Here is a 22817-nt window from a genome sequence, read left to right as displayed (position 1 = left end):
AGAGCACAAGGGAATGGAGCTTGAAATCACCTTGCCAAAATTGTTGGAGACCTCTCCCTCAAAGCCATTACCATCCAATACAACATTCAAGTGGGTAAAATACTTATCCTTAACCTTTACCTTCCCGCTTGAATATGGGTTACTTGAGACAGATGGCCAACTTAGAGCTCTTTGTGGCTATAAGAGTAAGAGGGAGATGGTCAGTGGTTGGCAGCACAATCCTATGTTCATTGTGGTAGGGAGCTCACGGCTGAATTATCATGGTTGGAAGAATACTAAATTGTATGGGTCTAGGAAGCTGTTTGGATGCCTTAGTGAGAATTCGGATTGCTTACAACCCGGTTGGAACAAAGATGGTCAACAAGAAGACGGGTGCAAAAGCAAGGTTTGGGACCCCGAAATTCAGTCTAGCAATCAACACTCTTGGGGTCTTATCACTTGCTTAATCTTGCTTGAAGGCTCTTTGCGCCTAATTTGGGATCCCGGAAGCCATTGGAATTACAAACATTGGTGGGGATTCCTGGATGAGTTCAAGCACAAGCCACCATAACAAGGGGCTCACCGAATGTCCAACTTAAGGACTATAACTAAAAGTGCTAGGTGGGAGACAACCCACCATGGTATGATCGTTCTTTTTCAGTCTTAGTTTTATTTTATTATATTTTGTTTTATTGTTAGTTTTATGTTATTCTATTTTTCTTAGTGTTCATGCATATAGTCTGCATTTGCATATGCATTCTGCATAAAAAATGTGGCAGCAAGTTGCGTGGGAACAATGCAGAAAATGTGCCAATCGCACAAGCATTACCATGTGCATATGTCCCTCACGCGTGCGCGTCATTTTGAACATTTGGCACTTCACGCATACGCGTCAATGACTCGCACGCGTGACCTAGGAAAATCGACGTAAAGAGGTGTCAGGCAGAAAGTTGTGCTGACCTGGCGCGAGAACTGTGCCCAAGGCACTAAGCCACTCACGCGAACGCGTCCCCGACGCGTGCGCGTCATTTTCAAATTTTGCACATTCACGCGTACGCGTCAATGACACGCACGTGTCGTATGTTATTTTGGCACACATCCCAAGACAAACAGAGAGTTGTGCACGTGCAAGGCTGCCTTCGCGCGAGTAGCACAAACACGGTCACGCGTACGCGTGACCGACGCCTACGCATCACCTTCCAATTTGCGCGATCCACGCGAACGCGTGGAGCACGTGTGCGCGTCATTCGCGCAACACAACCAGATCCCTGCGCTGCCACTTTTCTTATCTTTTCTTTTCCAATCCTAATTTCTTTCTTCTTCCCTCTTTCTTTCTCCTCTTTCTTCCTTTTCCCCTACTTCTTTCTTTATTCTTTTCTTTCTCTTCCCCCTTCCATCATATTTTCTTCACCTCACATTCTCCGTTGCATCTCTTTATCACCTTCTTCTCAAGGTTCTTTCTTTCTATTTTCTTTTTCTTTTTCTTTTTATTATTTATCTATTTTTGCATTATTTTACTTGGTGTTAGAAATCTAATTAGGTGATTGTTTTCTTCCATATTTGCTTGTGGATTATTAGGGAGTTATTTGACAATTATCACTAATTATTATTTTTGGGTTATTTGCATGTTTAAATTTAATACTTTCCCTATCATATTAAACATGCATACCAAGTGTTTGTGAATAAGCCCGTATAGCATTGTGCATTTTTAATTCTTCTACTCTTCTACTCTAATGCCTGCTTTTCACAAAACCCTTCTTATATTTTATTAATTAATTATAATTGTCAATACAAACGTGATTGTTGGTTTGTTACGAGTGATAATACATTTTAGCAATTAATGCTTGATCTATGCTACTCATGCCTTTGCCGGCCTGCTAATAAACATCTTGCATCTAATTGCCTTCATATTTCTTGCTATATTTTTGTTGATGTCCTAATTACATGAAGTCGCGACCATGTGTTAATGACATTCTTCTTTACCTTAGCATGATTATCACTTGTACTGCCCTCTTCCTTGCTCTATCCCTTTGAATTGCATGTTACCTTACTTTTCTCCCTTTTCAGGCTGGCCACCACGAGGGAAAATGAAAAGTTTCTAACTGGAGGAATAAACAAGTCTGCCAACAATCTTTGGAGAAAAAGCATCAGTTGGAGCCACCCATCCACTTGTACATCTCTGCATGCACCGAGGACGGTGCAATCTTTAAGTGTGGGGAGGTCGATACCGACTTCTACGGGTTAGTACTTCCTGACTCAACACCAATGTTTAACTTTTTTTTGTTAAATTAGTTGTTGTATTTGCATGTTTGTTTGATTTTGTTCATATTTTACCACTTGGTTGAAGTAATATTTTCTTTTTCAAGAAACTTTTTATAGCATTTCACTAATTTGAATTAAACTTTTTGAAAAACTTATTTGAAGAAATTTTAATTTGGAACATGGTTTTAGAGCTCGAACACACAAAATCAGTGAGATTTTGAGCCTACTTGATTGGCTGCATCTTATCAACCAATATTTTATTTTTTTGGCGTGTATTGTTCTCTCTAAAATTGTGATCTTTGTCTTGCTTGATTCTATATTTCCATTGTTTAATGTATGCATACACTTATGTGATTGAGGCCTTGTTTCACTAAGCTTACATACCCATATGGCCTTAACCTTTCATTATCCTTGGCAAACCAATTTGAGCCTATTTTACCCCTTTTATTCTTTACTTTATCACATCATTAACTCTAAGCAGAAAACAATAATGTCCTTAATTTGAATCCTTGGTTAGCTTAGACTAGTGAGAGTGCTTATGATTTAAGTGTGGGGAAATTAGGTTTGGAAACATTTGGTTTGAGAATTGAGCATGTTAGAATTTTCTGAAAATGTGAAAGAATGTTGAGAATATGTTCATGCATTCAATACCTTAATCATATGCCTTGAGAAAAGCAAAAGAAAGAAAAATTATGAAAAAAAAAATAAAAAAAAAAAGAAAAGAAAAGAAAAGAAAAAGAGCAAATAACAAAAAGAGGACAAAATGCCCCAAAGTGAATGTTGGTAGCAATGCATATGAGTTGTACTAAAGTTGGGATGCATGAATATGTGGTAAACATAGTTAATGGGCAGTTAGATTTTGCATCGTAATTACATGGATTGTCTTAAGTTAGGTGGGAAGTTTAGGTTAATTAAGGATTCAGATTTTAGTCCACTTGACCAAATACAATCCTACGTTGACCCTAACCCCATTACAACCCTTAAAAGACCTCTTGATATGTGTATCTGTGGATTAAATTCTTTGTTGATTGGTAGAAGAAGAGCAAGTCTTAGAAAGCAAGATTAGTAGAGAATTGAGAGAATCGAACCTTAAACACCTGAGCGATTAGAGTGTATACACTTCCAGTGAGGGTTCGATGCTCGATTCCTTGTTCCCAGCTTTCATGAGCTTTCTTCTTACAAGTTTACTTGTACTTTATTTTATGATTTGAATTAGTAAAATCCAGTTCATGTCTGTTCATGGAAGATTTATTTACTTTGACCAAGTAGGTAGAAACATTTTGCATGTAGTTGCATTCACAAAGATAGGTTGCATTTCATACTCTCTACTATTCCTCTTCACTCTTTTAGTTCTCTTGAGCTAAGCATGAGGACATGCTAATGTTTAAGTGTGGGGAGGTTGATAAACCACTATTTTATGGTTTATCTTGTACTCTTTTGAGTGGTTTTCATAAAGTCTTTACCCACTTATTCATATGATTTGCATCATCTTACAATTCCTTCCTAGTTTTGTTCTATGGTTGAAAACTTGCTTCCTAGAGATCTTTAATTTGTATATTTTAATTCTCCTTTATACCATTCGATGCCGTGATATGTGCGTTAAGTGATTTCAGGGATTACAGGGCAGGAAGGGCTTGGAGGATGGAAAGAAAGCATGCAAAAGTGGAAGGAATACAAGAAACTGAAGGAACTGCTAAAGCTGTCCAGCCTGACCTCTTGGTACTAAATCGACCATAACTTGAGCTACAGAGGTCCAAATGAAGCAGTTCGAGTTGCGTTGGAAAGCTAACATCTGGGGCTTCACAACGATATATAATTTACCATTGCTGCCCCGAAGATAGGTGACGCGCATGCATGACCTGGAGAAAATTCAATCCACGCGTACGCGTGGACGACGCGTACGCGTGACTTTGCCGCGTGCTGGACATATCAGAAATTGTTGGGGGCGATTTCTCGGCTATTTTTGACCCAGTTTGCGGCCTAGAAAACACAGATTAGAGGCTAGAAAGTTCGGGAATCGATCTATTCATTCATTCATACAACATTCATAATTCACAATTTTAGGTTTTATATGTAGTTTTAGAGAGAGAGAGAGAGAGAGGCTCTCTCCTCTCTCTTAGGTTTTAGGATTAGGATTTCTTCTTCTTCTTAATTCCACGTTCAATGTTCATTTAAATTATTAATGCAAAGAGTACTTTTTCTTTTAAATCTATTATCTGTTTAATTGTTTCCAATTGAATTTTAATTACCATGTTCCCTTTTATTATTTTCAAGGAATTTTTATTCGAGTAGATTTTCTCCGCTTTGCTTTGGTTGAGTAATTGGTGACACTTGAGTTATCAAACTCAGCTGTTGATTGAAAATTAGAATTTACTGATTGATTTAGATCCCTCTAAAGCTAGTCTTTCCATAGGAGTTGACTAGGACTTGAGGAATCAAATTGATTAGTCCACTTGACTTTCCTTTATTTAGTAAGGGTTAACTAAGTGGGAGCAATAAACAATTCTCATCACACTTGATAAGGATAAATAGGATGGGATTTCCAGTTCTTATACCTTGCAATGGTTTTCATGATAATTAATTTACTTTCCTGTCAATTTATTTTCCTGTTCCTTATTTCAAAAACCCAAAAATATACCTTTCTCCATAACCAATAATAAATCATACTTCCCTACAATTCCTTGAGAGATGACCCGAGGTTTAAATACTTCGGTTATCAGTTTTATTGGGTTTGCTTTAGTGACAACCAAAACTTTTGTACGAAAGGATTCTCTATTGGTTTAGAAACTATACTTACAACGAGAATTTATTTGTTAAATTCTCTACCGACAGAGATACGATCGTCACTATTATAGGCCAAATTTTAGAAGGATGGGGGGAGAGCAATTAGGTATAGATAGAAACATGCTTTAGGTCATATTCTAGAGAGAGAAGCTCTATTTTCTCTCTAGAATTAGGATAGATTAAGTTAGATTTCTCTTAGGTTTATGCTTTAATTATTGCTTTGATTTAGTTTCTTTACAATTTATTGTTCCTACATCTTTGTTCTTTTACTTTCATTTTCTATTTCCTTTATTTTGTTCCTTTATGTTCATGACTCTTGTTAGTTTTAATTTCTATTAATGCAATTTATGTTTGATGTTTCTTATTGTTTAATTGACTTGTTATTGTTAATTTCTTGCCTTGGGTAGTTGTAAAATTTATTATTTCTTGTAATTTTACCTTGCTTTCCTTTTATGCCTTCCAAGTGTTTGATAAAATGCTTGGTTAGATTTTAGAGTAGATTTTTATACTCTTGGCTTGTGATTGAGTAATTGGAGACTCTTGTGTTATCAAATTCTGTTGTAGATTGGTAATTGAAGGTTGCTAGTAGGCTTGAATTTCACTAAATCTAGTCTGTCACTATGAGTTGACTAGGACTTGTGAACTCAAGTTAATTGTACTCACTTGACTTTCCTTCAATTGTTAGAGGTTAACTAAGTGAGAGCAATTTCCACTTACCATCACAATTGAGGATGATAATGAGGATAAGACTTTCAATTTTGACTCCTTGCCAAGAGCTTTCTTAGTTGTTAGCTTATTTTATTGTCATTTACATTTCTTGCCTCTTATTACAAAACCCCCAAAATATACCCCATAACCAATAATATGCACACTGTCCTGTAATTCTTTGAGAGATGACCCGAGGTTTAAATACTCTCGATTTTTATTGGATTTGCACTTTTGACAAATAAAATTAAACTTTGATTGAGGGTTGATTATTGGTTTGAATCTATACTATCGACAAGATTATTTTGTAAAAATGCTAACCAACAATTTCCCTCGCGTTAGTGTGTAGTATTTTAAAGGCATGTGTACGCAGCATGTTGCACGCGACGTGAGCCTCCTTTGCTATATTGAGGTCTCGCATACGCGAGTGTTGCATGTGTACGCATGACCCCCTGTTTTGATGGAAGCTTGTTTTTCTTCATCTTTAATGGTTCTCCTAGCTTTCTAAACTTTCTTAACCACTATTTAACATTTATAATGAGTGACTAGGCCTTAGGACTAGTAAGAATAGTTTTGGTAATTCAAATTAAAGATTTTCTGTAAGTAAGTTAGAAGACGGTGACTTAGGCTTAGGATGAACTGTGGATGGAATGACTTGAGTGGATGGGTGGAGAGTTGATGTGATAATATATTGAGAACTGATGATGAGTTTTAGACTTGGAATGGAAATGAATGATTATAATGAGATGAGTAATAATGAACTTGGGCTATGAGCATAGATCACTGAGACTAATTTTATATGATTGATATACTAAGATTGATGAGTCGCTATGCACCTGACAAGGACAGCGGTTAATCCTGCTTGTCGAGGTCGCGGCATCGGCGTAAGAATGGTGGTTAATCTCGCTTACGTTGAGATGTGAGGTCTGAGGCTAAGTATCCTGCTCACTTCTTTCGAGTCACAAGAGTGTGCTGGGCACTATATTGCTGGATAGTGAGTCGGGCACTATATCCCTGGGGTACATTTTTATTCGTGACCGGAAGGCGACATCCCATGGGATGTGCATGTTGGTAGTTGAACCGACACGTGATATCTTGGCCAATAGGACAGGCATTCATCATTTGCATCGTCTATGTGTTTGTTTGCTTTGCCTAATTGCATCTTTTACTTATATGTATAATATGCTTACTTGCTTCCTGAATTACTTGCTATATATGTATATTACCTATGTTTTACTTGTTTGCAATTACTTGTGTTTCTACTGGGATTTAGGTGGCGATGAGATCGCATGGAAGTTAGGCTGGCGAAGGTTGTGGGACAGTAGTGAACTGTTAGTTAGAAATTTCTTAGGAGTAGACAACCCTTTAAGGATTTTATTAAAGTTGTTGCTAAGTTGTAAATTTCTATATCAATGTGAAGTTCTAGGATTACCTTTGGCGTCCCAGAACCTTATATCTTATATTTTGGGCACTGTTACCATACTAAGAACCTCCAGTTCTCATACCATATGTTGTTTTTTTTTTTAGATGCAAGTTGTAACACCCTACCACATAGAGCTTTATGCCTAAGACGTAAATCAGAGGTGGCAAGGCCCTATGACCTCTAAAAATAAAATACATATATAGATATATTGAAAAAAGGAAATTAACTAGGAGCTTTGAAGAGGAAGTTAACCAAAAACGAAACAGAAAGCGCATTACTCACGATCAGAAACTTGAACAAGAAGAAAGTAAGAATATATACTTATACATATACACATAGGGCAAAGTATTCAAAATACATAATAGCAAGCTCCAGGCTTGACCTACGAAGCCAAGGCCGATCAGAGAATATGTACATACATACATGTATATAAGTATATCCTAAAACATCCTGACATACATAAAGTAAACACCTAGTTCTCCAAAATGCCTCTAAGAGGATTAAACATAAGTTATATATATATACACACATAGGAGAGTCTATAAACATAAATACATAACCAAAAGTCCGAAATATAACATCCCAAAGCTAAACTTTGCTTGCTCAGAAACTCCAGACGCCTAGTGAGGTGCCTCTCGACCTGCATCTGAAAAACAACAAAATATGTATGGAATGAGAACTGGGAATTCTCAGCATGGTAAAGGTACCCACGTACATAAGATATAAGGTTCCGGAAAAGCCAGAGGCGATCCTAGAACTCCGACACTCAAAATTAAACTTAACGAATAAGCTTAACAAGATTTTGGGTATATAATCTAAGGTTTCCAAATTATAACTCAAATTCTAACTTAATGCTTCAAATCCTGCTTCCTCTAACCTTCCGAACTCTGGTGGAACTACCCTCATCACTCCTCCGCCCAGGCAAGGGGTTTCTAAGTTGCACAGACATACAATACAAACAAGGAAAATACAGATAGAATGCAGTTACCGCAAGTAGAACATATAGCAAATAAGCATAGATATTCAGATAGACAAACCCAAGTAATACAAACTCAAACAAGACAAACAAATGCATGTGATGTATTCCTTTCCTACTGGCTATGAGCTCACATGTAGGTTACTTTGCCAGAACCCGACACACCCGGATATCGTCTCTCTGACATGCCTCCACACTCTTGGGATATAGTGTCCGTCACACTCTCGGGATACAGTACCCGCCACACTCATGGGATATAATGCCCGTGGCATTTTCCGGGGTAAAGTGTTCTCACACTCTTAGGATATAGTGTCCGTCACACTCTTGGAGTATAGTGCCCGTCACACTCATGTGATATAGTGCCCGACACACTTTATAACAGAGAGAAAACATAAATATACTCATCATCAATCATCCTCAATTATCATATTCTTTCATATTCAGTCAATTTCATAATCAAACTCAGTTTTCATCATTCTTTTTACTCATCTCTTTCCCAGAGCAAGTGGACAATGCCATTACATCTTATTCGGTCACATATATCTCATTTATTATTCAATATTAATCAATCATTATCAAGTTAGCCTTCATTCATAATAGTCTCAATATTCCGCACTTCCTCAATCAACCAACCCTTCATTATTATAGTTAACACTTCACACTACCCTTCCAAATGTCTCCTCCTTCGTATTTAACAGACTCATCCTCATTCTAAGCCTTAAAGGCTTACTAACAGACCTTAAACAAGTGTAAGGGAAATTTAGAAAGATAGAGGATTTGCTTAACATTCAAAAATCTCATTTTTGGCTAAAATAGGGGGCTCGTGTCGCGTGTACTACATACGCGAGCGTCCAAATTTTCAGGTCCACGTATGTGAGACCCTGTCCGCATACACGAGATATCAAGATAGTGAGTAAATCTCACGTCACGTGTGCATGCTCGCATATGCGCCCCCTCCTTTTTTCTCAAAAAGCTGCTAAATAATAAAAATCAGTTTTCTATACCTAACTATCGACGTTCATAACTTCCTCTACAAAACTCTGATTTTCACAAACTTTACACCGTTTTAAAGCTCTTGAAATTATCTTTAATTTGAAAAATTTCATTCAAATCCCAAATCTGAGGCTCAAGTTATGGACCGCCAAAGTTTGTTAAAAATCTAGTTTTACTAAAAGAGTTTAAAACCTCTATTTTCTGAACTCTCAATTTTAAAACCAGGGTTCATACCCCAAAACAACACCAACTGCATTCAAACCACATTCCTACACTTCCACAATACACCAACATCCCATTTTATAAATTTCATTCCAGATAAGCCAGGATCAAAATAACACAATCAATATTCTTCAACATATCATCATCATCATAACTCATAATAATCTTAAGTCATCACCAACATCAATAATCATCACATTTTCATAATAACTTAACACTTTCTCGTTATATACATACACCACACATACTCAATCAAATCAACCAACTCATTTAACAATTTCCAACAAAATCACTAATCCCCAGTCATTCATATAATTCAACTTATCCTACGGTCAACTAGCCTAATATTTCGTGTGACATTAAACATTATATACGAGAAACCAAAATTATACCTTCGTTGATTCCTCCCTATGCAAAAACACCCCAAAGTCTCTTTTCCACAAATCTCAACGTCTCCGGACCAATATAACAAGCTTCAATTCGCCACAACTTCGTTCCAATTCATCAATATGACTCTAATCATCATAAAATTCAATCTAATTCCACACATTATATCTAAAATTAACATAAGGCTCATAAATTCGAATAGGGCACAAGGATTTGAAGGTTCTTACCTTACCCATGAGTCAAAAGGGAAAGGGGATATTTGGGTGAAAAAACATGATTTTCTTACCAAATTATTTGCGGGTTTTGTAGAGAATTCTGAGATAAATACGTGGCAGCTGACAGCTCGTCAATCGAAGCTCTGAATTGAAAGTTATGTGAGATTGAAGATTTGGAAGAATATGAAGTTAGGGTTCCACGAGTCCCACCCTCATATATATATATATATATATATATATATATATATATATATATATATATATATATATATATATATATATATATGGGTGTGTAGGTGGGCTTGGGCCCACTTGGACCCGGTTTATCCAATTTAGCTCGTTGGCCAATTTTGAGCCAAAACTTTTTAAAATAGTATTAAAATTCATATTTTAATTATTTCTACCTCATTAAACTATAAAATTTAATTTTCTAATTTCTTTTGGCTATTATACACATGCACACACATGCATATATATACACACACATACACACACCTTGTGATCTTGTATCTTCATCTTGTGTATCTTATCCTTTACACGTTTAGTTATCGTGTGTAACACTTTGTGTTTTTGTATCTCTATTTTGAGCTTTATTTCTTCTTCGGGCTTCTAGTATTATTACTTCCTTCTATATATACTATTATGTGAGCATTAGAACTGTCGTGGCGCTTTGTTATCCTTTGTTTTACGGCATGAGGTAAGGCTTAGGTAATAGGGTGTTACACTAACGAACAGGTTTGTTATATTAATCCAGATTCTCCCTGAGTCATTGATTGTATGTGGGTTTACGAGACCATGTTTATGAAGCTGTGGTTGCGCCTTCCTTCTCTAAGTTTGTTCAAGCCTTGCTGAATAGTTGTTTGGTGGCACCTTCCCAGTTGCATCCGAATAGCTAGGCGGCGATCTGGACTTTCAAGTTAGTGTGGGAATATCTGGAGATCCCTGCTTGGGTCGAGGTATTTTTGTACTTTTTCATTTTGCATTATCCCAATTAAGGAGGGAAAGCATCGGAAGGGTTATGTCTCATTCTGAACTCATCCAAATCGCTAGATTTTTGGCCTGTTCGAGGACTCTTTCAATGGCTTCAAAGAGGTGTATTTCAAAGTTTTCTTGACAGAAGGTCACTATCCCTTTTGGCTGACCTTCAGCGTGGGGTGTCGTACTTGACGCGGATTACTTATGAAGGATTGTTTTCTATTGAGCCTTTGATCAGCTATTGATTTTCTTTCTTAAGGTATTACCTAGGCATACCATTAGAGCTACGCTTATAGAATGCTACCAGCATTTTTCATAAATTTGTTTTCAAAACTAATTTGGTGGGACGGTGAATACGACGTCGTTGTTTTCGTTGCATCAAATTTTGGTGCCATTGTTGAGGAAGGCAATTACCAGTTGATTTTGTGATATATGTAAAACATGTATGAATAATTGCTTGGCTTTTTATTTCTTTAAAAAAACAAAAAAATCTTGAATATTGTTACTTCCCTTTTTGCTTTTATTCTTCAACATGAGTTCCATGTATTCTAGCTCATACTTTAGTACTAAATCTTTTTGGAATGTAGGAATAAGAGATACTATGGAAGATCCCTACCAAAAGACAAGAAATCAAATAGAGACACCTTACTAATTTGAGTAGCAGTATTGAGGAGATTTTGTTTCACAATCTTAAAGAGAACAAGACTTATCTTTTGAGACACACCTGCCAAATTGTCATGATAATGCTAGCTATGGATATGAATCACACTCACCTCACTCATACCAATATCAACCACCTTATAAACCTTATGACCTGTTTTACCAACATCAACTATATTACCAACCTTTCGACCCACAATAGCAACCACCATTCCAATTACAACCATGATGGAGGCGTTGACAAGTGTACCAAATTGATTCAAGTAATACCATCGTATGTGGTATTATTTCTACTAGGATTAAATGATTGAGCAGACAATGTCTAATTGAAACACTAATCAGATTCACGAGCTTTTGTGAGAGATAATCAAACTTAAAATAATAACACTAAAAACTGATGAATCATGAGATAAATGGATAATGAATGAAGATGTTAAGGTTTTAAAAATGTTTAATTCTCAGGAAAGAAAACATTCACGTTTATTACCTTGCTTGATCCAAAGATAATTTCACGACAAATCGTATGTATAAAATCTCAATCCCTTGGTGATTTGATTTCTCTTTATCCTAACTAATAGTTGATCCCTTGGAAAATTAGTTAGCAAGAAGAGGTTTAGTACAATTTTGATTTAAGGTCACATAACATTCAAAGCTATTCATAGACAATTGAAAAGTTACAAGAATGAATTTTGCGCTAATCCTAATTTTTACTTTCCCAAGATAATAAAGGAATTCAAGACAGACTAGAATATTTTTCAATACTTCTAATTATTAAGAATAAAACAAAATCCAAATTTTCAAAAGTATCAATACATTAATTAAAATAAAAGAACAATCAATTACCAATCCATAAAATTAAATAGAGCTTCTAATCCTAACATAAAAGAATTAGTGACTCATGGAAACAAAAGATAACAAAAGATGAAATATGCTAATGAATGCTCGATGATCTTGAGACTGCTCATCTCCAACTTATTTATAATCTAAATTCTAACCTAAATTTCAAATTTAAACTAAACCTAATCTTATATTTTCAAGAATAATAAGATAAACCTAACAATTTCTTAAATTTAAACTAACTGCAATCAAATTTTAAATTCCTGGAGCGTGTGGGCCAAGTTAATGTCCACTTGAGCTTGAAGAAAAATTGGGCCCTGAATAAAGGTATGGCTGCTGGGGCACTGGCTTGTGGCGCTTGGTGCCAGGGCTTTTGTTGAGTTTCTAGTTATGGGTGTTGAACGCTAGTCTTTTTTATTCTTCGAAGGCGTTGGATGCCAAAGTTGGGCGCTTGGCAGTAGAGCTCTAGACGTGAAGAATTCTTGGGCACTGTGCATTGGATGCTGGGCATTGGACATCCCTTCTCTTAAGTTCATGAGCATTGGGTGCCAATTGTTGGGCACTGGGCGCCCCTTGCTTCTCCTTGGGCGCTGGGTGCCCACCTTGCTTCCTTTTGGGTGCTGGGCACCAGTGTATGGACGCTTGGTGCCCACCTTCCTTGATTACTTCTAACTTTTCTTCTTGTCATCTAAGTTTCCTTGAAAAATATCGTATATACACAAAAGCTCTAAAACAACTCCAAATGAATTGTGAAAACCTCAATTAACCTAAGAAAAAATAATAAAGAAATGCTAAAAACTACTAAAGATGTCAATGCATCACAACACCAAACTCAAAACTTGGTTTGTCTCCAAGCAAAAAGAAGAATGCACAGAGATTGTTTTAGTGATAAAAATTGAAATTTTTTTTCATGAAATTCAATTCTAATATATGAGTAAGTTTGTAGTGGGGTTATAATAATTTATGTGATCACATATGGGATTTCATTATAAGTATCATTTTTATAAGTATCATTCAAGAATTTATTATAAGCCTAAACAAAAGATCAAATATGCTAATGAATGCTTGATGATCCCGAGACTGTTCGTCTCCAGCTTATTTATAATCTAAATCCTAACCAAAATTTCAAATTTAAATAAACCTAATCATATCTTTTATAGAAGAATAAGATAAACCTAACAATATCTTAAATTTAAACTAACTGTAATCAAATCTTAAATTCTTAGAGCTTGTGGGATGAGTCAGTGTCCACTTGAGCTTGAAGGAAAACTAGGCCCTGAATTAAGGCATGGGCACTAGGCGCCGGCCCGCAACGCTAGGCACCATGGATTTTGTTGTGTTTCTAGTTATGGGAATTAAGCGCTAGTGTTTTTTATTCTTCGAATGCGTTGGGCTCCAAAGTTGGGCGCTTGGTGCTAGAGCTCTGGATGTGAAGAATTCTTTGGCACTGGGCACTGGATGCTGGGAACTGGGCAACCCTTATCTTAAGTTCATGGGCACTGGGTCACCATAGCTTCTCCTTGGGCGTTGGGTGCCCACCTTGCTTCCTTTTGGGCGTTGGGTGACCACCTTATTTCATCTTGGGCGCTGGCCACTAGTGTGTTAGCGTTTGGCGCCCACCTTTCCTGATTACATCTAGTTTTCTTTTCGTCATCTAAGTTTCCTTGAAAAATATCCTAAATACACAACAGCTCTAAAACAACTCCAAATGAAATATATTAGCTAAGAAAACCTTAATTAACTTAAGAAAAACTACTAAAGAAATGCTAAAAATTAACCTACTAAAAATGCCAAGGCATCAAACCACCAAGCCAATATTATGATCTACCTTACCATTGTCAACTACATGACCAACAATTTGAAACACCTTACCAGCCACAATCTTCATCATACTACCAAAATTAGCCCTTATCACCACCTCAAGACTATACACATCCACCTTAAACCCCAAACCAATATTCAATAAATGTGCCACCTTTGCCATACCAAATTCATGAACATGAACCATATTTTTTTAATATCCAACTAATCCTCCAACATCTGAACTACCATTGCATAACATCAGGAAAATGGTATCTAAAGTTCAAAGGAATATAGATCAGATTAAAAAAAGTAACATTAGAGAGTGAAAATGCCATAAAGCATAAAATTTTTATTTCTGACCATGTCAAGAAAGCGTATATAGAATCTTTTTCATCTGATGTTATAATCAGTATGGAAGACCCTAATGATCATCAAAGCCATGCTAAGAAAGAAACACTTCTTGATTGTGTTGACCATGATGGAGTTACCTTCTATACTGAAAGAAAATCATGCTTGAATGGTGATGATGTAGGATTTTTGTCAAATAATGAGTGTAAAATAGAAGACAATGTGGTGATAGTTATAGAATTAATAAACATGGAGCCCCTAGATTCCTTTGTTGCCTTGGATGGTAGTTTTGTTTTAGACTTGCTTCATGATGACTCTATTGTGAGAGATTCTGCGATGCCTCCAATAGATAATGAGTATAAAAAGTAAGAATTTGTTTTGGATGTTGGACTGCAAGAATTAAAGCAGGTTGATTTTGTTTTGTCTATCCCATTACCTACTTTTATCATTCAATTACCATCTCAATCACAATTTGTGTTGGTATTTCTTTATCATGGGCATTTTTTGGGCACACATGAGTATGCTTTACTTGAAATAAACTACTAACTCCTAATCATTTGTGTAATGTGACATACAACACACGACGATTTTTGTTGGAGGCCTTCCTTCTTAATTTTAGTCTACGTACTCATATTGTAAAATCTGGTCAAATCGTAATTAATTAAATAATAAACTAAATAGGATCGAATATGGTTAGAAAATCTAGCAATAGGAATTTGATAATTTAAATATGATATTTGGACTTAGTAGATTTTTCTGAGTCGGAAAACATAGTTTTCTGCGTAAAAACGCGCATTAGAATTTTGACCGGTAGTATCGGCTGAGATTTGTCTGGTACTGCAGCTGAGAAAATTGATTACAAGTAAATAAGGTTAAGAACTTAGGATTTATAATTAGAGAAGGTAGAAATATTTAAAATGCGATTTAAAGCGCTAACCTTAAAGGTTTTGGCCGAAAATTGGGCCAACAAGCAAAAATAAGCGAACCGGGCCCAAGTAGGCCCAAGACCCAACATATGTAAACATTAGTTATGAGTATTTCAGTTCATTAACCCTAAAGCAAGGGGCTTGGGGCGCTGAAATGGAGAAGGGAGGAAGAAGAGAGAAAATCCTAACTCCATCAAACTTCAAATCACTATAACTTTTGATCCGGAACTCCGATTGATGAGACGTTTGTGGCCACGCATCGCTCTTCTCATCCTCTACAATTCTATCTAAGTTTTGTAGTGAGTAATCCACTGTCCTCTGCCCATTTTTCATTTTTCTCTTTAAGTTCGAATTTGTTCTGGGTTTTGAAAAAATTTTGTGATTTTGGTTGTTTAGAAGTGTTCTAGTATGAGCCATTGGTGAGTTCCATCAACCAATTCCATGGTTTAAGATAAGGAACCTTCTAACCCTTGTGATTTATCAATTTCATGAACCCTAGGTTGATTATAAGTGTGAAAATTGATTATGTTAGAGTATTGGGTGATTTTGGTACACAATTGGAAGATTGATATTGCTTGTGGGGCCTTAGTGAGGCTTGGAGCTAAGGGTTGGTGGAGACTCTCAAGAAGAAACTCAATTATTTTGGCTACAAGAGGTACGGTTTAATTTTCATTTAAGTACCATATGGTGTGATGAGAATTCCTAGGCTAGATGCCCCTAGGATTAAGTTTAGATTGTGCAAATGGTTGGTACTAATATGTATAGTTGTTATGTAATGAGAATTGATGATTGAGTTGAGAATTGTGTGAATTTGTATGTTTGGTGTGTTGAGAATTTGATGAATTGAATAATGAATATTGGTTTGTGGAATATGCATTTAAATTGTGAATTTGGGCCGGAGGCCGAAAAGAGGCAAGAAAGGTAAGTTGATATCTGTATTGTGTGATGATATAAGAGATTGGATGGATTTTAGATATTGAATGTGTGAATAATTGGTTTGGTTATTGAATAATAAGGTTCGAGAAATTGAGGTGTGGAATTTAATAGTTTTGGGTGAAATTGTGTAGAGGAGGTAGGTTTGGTCTGGTTGAGTGTAATTATGTCAATGTGGTTGGGTTGTGGTCATTTAGATGAGGAAAAATAAATTTGGCTTGTGAACATTAGAAAAATTGGTGATCTCTAGTTTTGTGTAAAAACTAATTTTTGACCAACTTTGGCAGTCCGTAACTCGGTCCACGGAGTTTGGAATTCTTCAAAATTAGATTTTTATGGAAGTGTATTCAACGGTCTTTCCAACGGTTCAGAAATGGTTGAAAAAGGAATTTTGTAGAAGAAGTTATGTGTGTTGGAAGTTTGGGGTTTGAAAATGTAATTCTACAGCTTTTTAACTTAGTAAAATTTTGGAAAATTGTGTTTCCAAGCGCACGCGTGGCCGACGCACACACGTCAGTCTCGACTTTTACTCACTCACGCGTGTGCCTTGCCGACGCATACGCGTCGCTGCACTGATGCGAATGCCCCATAGAAAATCTTGAGTTATCGGGTACTATGTCGGTTTTGTGCGAGGAGCATAAAACGCACCCTTGCAGACGCGTGGCTGACACATACGTGTCGCTCTGCTTTTCTGATTACCACGCATGCGTATGGGCGACGCGCATGCATCACTTTGTTTTTCTGACTTCCACGTGTGTGCGTGGGCGACGTGCACGCGTGACCCTATTTTTGGCAAAGGTTGATTTTGAGTTTTTAAAGACGAATTTCAGACTTCTAAGCCTCCATTTTTATCCTCTAAGTCCTAAATCTTTATAGTATGTCTAGTAATGAAAAGAAGCTAGGAAATGTGGCAACTTATGGATAAAGTAAAGAGGGAGTCAATGATGAATGATGAGTAATGATGATTGTATGAGTTACTGAGTGTGATGATGGAAGTGCGGTGTATGCCGTGAGCCGAAGGGCTTTATTTAATAACGATTATTGGCTGGACATGGGTTATGTTATGAGCCAGATGGCTATGATAAATATTGGTTTATGGCTGGAGATGAAAATATGGCTTTGAATGATTGTTATCTTAAGCTCTCTTTCTCGAAAGTGCGACCCGAGAGAGATGAAGGAAGGTGAGGATCCCTTCTTTGTTCCTCCTGGTATTGTAAAATTGCCCCTAACAAGATGGTGGGAGGTTAGGATCCCTTCCTTGGTTCCTCCTGGGCATATGAGAACGTACCTCCTGGGTAGATGCAAGGGTTGTGGTTGTGCCCTACTTGCTCCAGGTTGGTTAGTATAGAGGCTCCCCGGATAGACGCAAAAGTTGTGGTTCGTCCCACTTGCTCTGGTTCAGAGATTGTGATGCCTGGGTAGTAGTGACAGTAGTGGTGACTCCACTCACTCCAGGTTGAGCTTTTAAATACCTGCCTGGGTAGATGTAGTGGCTTTGGTCCACTTGCTCCGGGATGTGGTGAGATATACCTGCCTGGGTAGATGCAGTGGCATTGGTCCACTTGCTCCGGGATGTGGTGAGATATACCTGCCTGGGTAGATGCAGTGGCATTGATCCACTTGTTCTGGGTTTGGTTTGCAACTCCTGGGGTAGATGCAGTGGTTAGTCCCCACTTGCTCCTAGTCGAGTATGATTTGAGATTGAAATTATCTGAGTTTCGGATTTCCTTGGGTAGATGCAGTGGGTCGGCTCCACTTGCTCCAAGTTGAGATCTGAGATTCTGTTGACCCTATGTCGTAAGTGTGGCCGGACACTGTGAAAGTTCCGGATTAGCTCGCCCCCGTGGATAAACACTAATGTGGGTGTTGTTTGATTATGATTATGATTGTGAATAACTCGAGTTAGGGATGCACGACAGTGGGACAGTCCAATGGTTAGCTACCAAGACTTGTCGGGTTGGCTTTATAACCGACAGATGAGACTCATCAGCCATAGGCCAGGCATACATCATTTGCATATGTTTGAATTGTTTGGGTTTACCTATTTGTTTTAGATTGCTATATCATATATGCTATGTTACCTAACTATATGCTATCTGTTCTATTTGTACCTTAATTGTGTATTACTTGTCTGCATTGTTTATGTTTGTACAACTGAGAGGTCCCTCATGTTGGTGTCGGTTGACGCTGAGGGCTGCTCTTATTGAAATAGAATAATGATATGATTAATTTGAAATGATGATTATTGAATGAGATAAATTAAGTTCTCTTGGTAGACGCAGTGAAGTGATTTCACTGCTCCAGGTTGATAATGAGATAATTTGAGCTCCCTGGGTAGACGCAGTGAAGTGATTTCACTTGCTCAAGGTGAGGATATGAAGTAATGATATGATATTATCGAGACAGAATAGCTGGGAATGGTTTTGTTTATAATTCTGATCCTGGTTTGTTGGAGAGTTAAAAAGTCGGGAAGCATGAGAAATATGAATTAGATTTAGCATTCCCTTATGACAGTTGCCTATTCATGAATTAGCGAGAACCTAGGATGGATATTTGGTGAAAAAAAGTTTAGGATGCTTAGTGAGTTTTTATTACAATGCATTGTATTTATTTGGCACTTTTACCGTACTGGGAACCCATGGGTCGGGGGTTCTCATTCTATATATATCTCTTATTTTTCAGATACAGGTCCAGGTGCTCAGAAGTGAGCTGTGGTTCATTTGAGAGATGACAAAGATCATTATATTATCTACTTTATATTTTGCTTAGGATCTCTCCACCTTTATTTTGGAAAGCTTATATTATGTATTGAACTCTTTTGAACTTGTCTATAGAGGCTTTCATGTTTTATTTGGGAGAGATTTGGAGGTACCGTTGTCAACTACTTTCATACTGTATCCTAGCCGGCCTAAACTTTGTGGGTCACGACTAGTGGCTATTTAATTATATTATATATCTATATCTCGTCCTTCTCTTACTCTCCTTTATGCTTTTATCAATATATCGCCCTCGACTTCACGCTTTATCTTTTAGTTGCCGATGTGTGAGTGTTGAGCGGATATTTTATACGCTTTTTGGGGTTAATTTCATGTAGTTTTTAGTATGTTTTAGTTAGTTTTTAGTATATTTTCATTAGTTTCTAGGCAAAATTCATATTTCTGGACTTTACTATGAGTTTGTGTATTTTTCTGTAATTTCAGGTATTTTCTGACTGAAATTGAGGGAGCTGAGCAAAAATCTGATTCAGGCTGAAAAAGGACTGCTGATGCTGTTGGATTCTGACCTCTCTGCACTCGGAATAGATTTTCTGGAGCTACAGAAGTCCAATTGGCGCGCTCCCAATTGCGTTGGAAAATAGACATCCAGGACTTTCCAGCAATATATAATAATCCATACTTTGCTCAACGATAAATGACGTAAACTGGCGTTCAACGCCAGTTCCATGTTACAGTCTGGCGTTCAGTGCCAGAAACAGGTTACAAGTTGGAGTTCAACGCCAAAAACAGGTTACAACCTGGCGTTCAACTCCAGAAACAGCCCAGGCACGTGAGAAGCTTAAGTCTCAGCCCCAGCACACACCAAGTAGGCCCCAGAAGTGGATTCCTGCACTATCTATCATAGTTTACTCATTTTCTGTAAACCTAGGATACAAGTTTAGTATTTAAACAACTTTTAGAAATTTATTTTGTATCTCAGGACATTTTAGATCTGAACTTTGTACTCTTTGACGGCATGAGTCTCTAAACTCCATTGTTGGGGGTGAGGAGCTCTGCTGTGTCTCGATGAATTAATACAATTATTTCTATTTTCCATTCAAACACGCTTGTTTCTATCTAAGATATTTATTCGCACTTCAATATGATGAATGTGATGATCCGTGACACTCATCATCATTCTCAACCTATGAACGCGTGCCTGACAACCACCTCCATTCTACATTAGATTGAATAAGTATCTCTTAGATTCCTTAATCAGAATCTTTGTGGTATAAGCAAGAATCCATTGGCAGCATTCGTGATAATCCGGAAAGTCTAAACCTTGTCTGTGGTATTCTGAGTAGGATTCAGGGATTGAATGACTGTAACGAGCTTCAAACTCACAAAGGTTGGGCGTAGTGACAGACGCAAAAGGATTAATGGATCCTATTCTAACATGAGTGAGAACCGACAGATGATTAGTCATGCGGTGACAACGCACCTGGACCATTTTCACTGAGAGGACGGATGGTAACCATTGACAACGGTGATCCACCAACTTACAGCTTGGCATGGGAGAAACCTTGCGTGCGTGAAGGAGAAGACAGGGAGAAAGCAGAGATTCAAAAGACAAAGCATCTCCAAAACTCCAACATATTCTCCATTACTGCATAACAAGTATTTATTTCATGCTCTTTTATTCTTCTCAATTCAAATTGATAATTATAACTGATATCCTGACTAAGAGTTACAAGATAACCATAGATTGCTTCAAGCCAACAATCTCCGTGGGATTTGACCCTTACTCACGTAAGGTATTACTTCAACGACCCAGTGCACTTGCTGGTTAGTTGTGCGAAATTGTAAGAAATAGTAATATTGACATTGACATACACAATTTCGTGCACCAAGTTTTTGGTGCCGTTGCCGGGGATTGTTCGAGTTTGAACAACTGACGGTTCATCTTGTTGCTTAGATTAGGAAGATTTTGTCTTTTGGGTCAGAGTCCTTTACTTTCTTTTCAAAAATATTTCAAAATTTTTTATTTTTCTTTATTAATCTGTGATTTGTCTTTGAGTCTTTTATTGTTGTTCTTGTTAAAATTTTAGAATCCTTATTTTCTTTTTCAAAAATTTTTCTTCGAAATTTTATATTTTTTTGAGTTTTTCTAATTGAGTTTAGTTTTATGTTTTAAGTTTGGTGTCAATTGCATGCTTTTTGTGTTCCTTAAATTTTTCAAAAATACTTCTTCTCCAATTGGTTCATGCATTTTTTGAATATGTCTATTTTCTTGGGAATAGTTGCCCATTTTAGTTTTTCTTTTTAAAACTTTTTCAAAAATAATTTTTCTATTAAATCTTGTGCCAAACTTTAAGTTTGGTGTTTTCTTGCTAATTTTTCTTTAGTTTTCGAAAATTTTATTTTGGTTTTCTAAAAATTTTAAGTTTGGTGTTCTATCTTCATGTTCTTGTTGTTCTTTTGAGTCTTCAAGGTGTTCTTGAGTTTTCCTTGTGTCTTGATCTTAAAATTTTTTAAGTTTGGTGTTCCTTGGTGTTTTCCCTCCAAAATTTTCGAAAACAAGGAGCATTAGATCTAAAAAATTTTAAATCCTGTGCTATTTTATTGTTTTTCTCTTTCCTTATTAAATTCAAAAATATCTTTTATCTCTATTTTAAAGCAAACTTTCGAAAATTACTTTTAAAATTCAGATTTTTTTTATTTCAAAATTTAAACTCCTTTTCAAAAACCATATCCAAAATTTCTCAAATCTTCTTAATTAAGTAATTATTTTGGTTTTAAATTTTTTGTTCTTAATTTTCGAAATCTATATTTAATTTTTAATTATCTTATTTGATTTTCGAAATTTTATCTTTTTATTTTTATTTATTCATTTTTTTAAATAAAAGAAAAAATAAAAATAAAAATAAAAATATATTCTATTTGCTATTCATAACAATTCCCTTTTCTCCATCATGGACCTAAGTGGAAATGAACAGTCCAGAAGGACTCTGGGGTCATATGCTAATCCCACTACTGCTTCATATGGGAGTAGTATCTATATACCCTCCATCGGAGTCAGTAGCTTTGAGTTGAATCCTCAGCTCATTATCATGGTGCAGCAAAGTTGCCAGTATTTCGGTCTTTCTCAGGAAGAACCTACAGAGTTTCTGGCACAGTTTTTACAAATTGATGACACAGTACATGATAAGGAAGTAGATCAGGATGTCTACAGATTATTACTGTTTCTATTTGCTGTAAAAGACCAAGCTAAGAGGTGGTTAAATAACCAACCTAAGGCTAGCATAAGGACATGGAAACAGCTGTCAGAAAAATTTCTGAATCAATACTTTTCTCCAAAACGGATGACACAGCTAAGGCTGGACATCCAAGGCTTTAAACAAGGAGATAATGAATCTCTTTATGATGCCTGGGAGAGATATAGAGAGATGCTAAGAAAATTCCCCTCTGAAATGTTTTCAGAGTGGGTGCAGTTAGACATCTATTATGGGCTTACAGAAAGAGCTTAAATTTTTCTAGACTACTCAGCTGGTGGATCTATCCACATGAGAAAGACAATTGAAGAAGCTCAAGAACTCATTGATACAGTTGCCAGAAATCATCATCTATACCTAAGCAATGAACCTTTCATGAAAGAAGAGGCTAAAATAGTGACTACTGAACTCAGTCCTGCAG

This window comes from Arachis hypogaea, chromosome 17 (genome assembly GCF_003086295.3).
Source record: "Arachis hypogaea cultivar Tifrunner chromosome 17, arahy.Tifrunner.gnm2.J5K5, whole genome shotgun sequence".
Classification (NCBI taxonomy): Eukaryota; Viridiplantae; Streptophyta; class Magnoliopsida; order Fabales; family Fabaceae; genus Arachis; species Arachis hypogaea.
Note: the sequence above shows the minus strand (reverse complement) of the source record.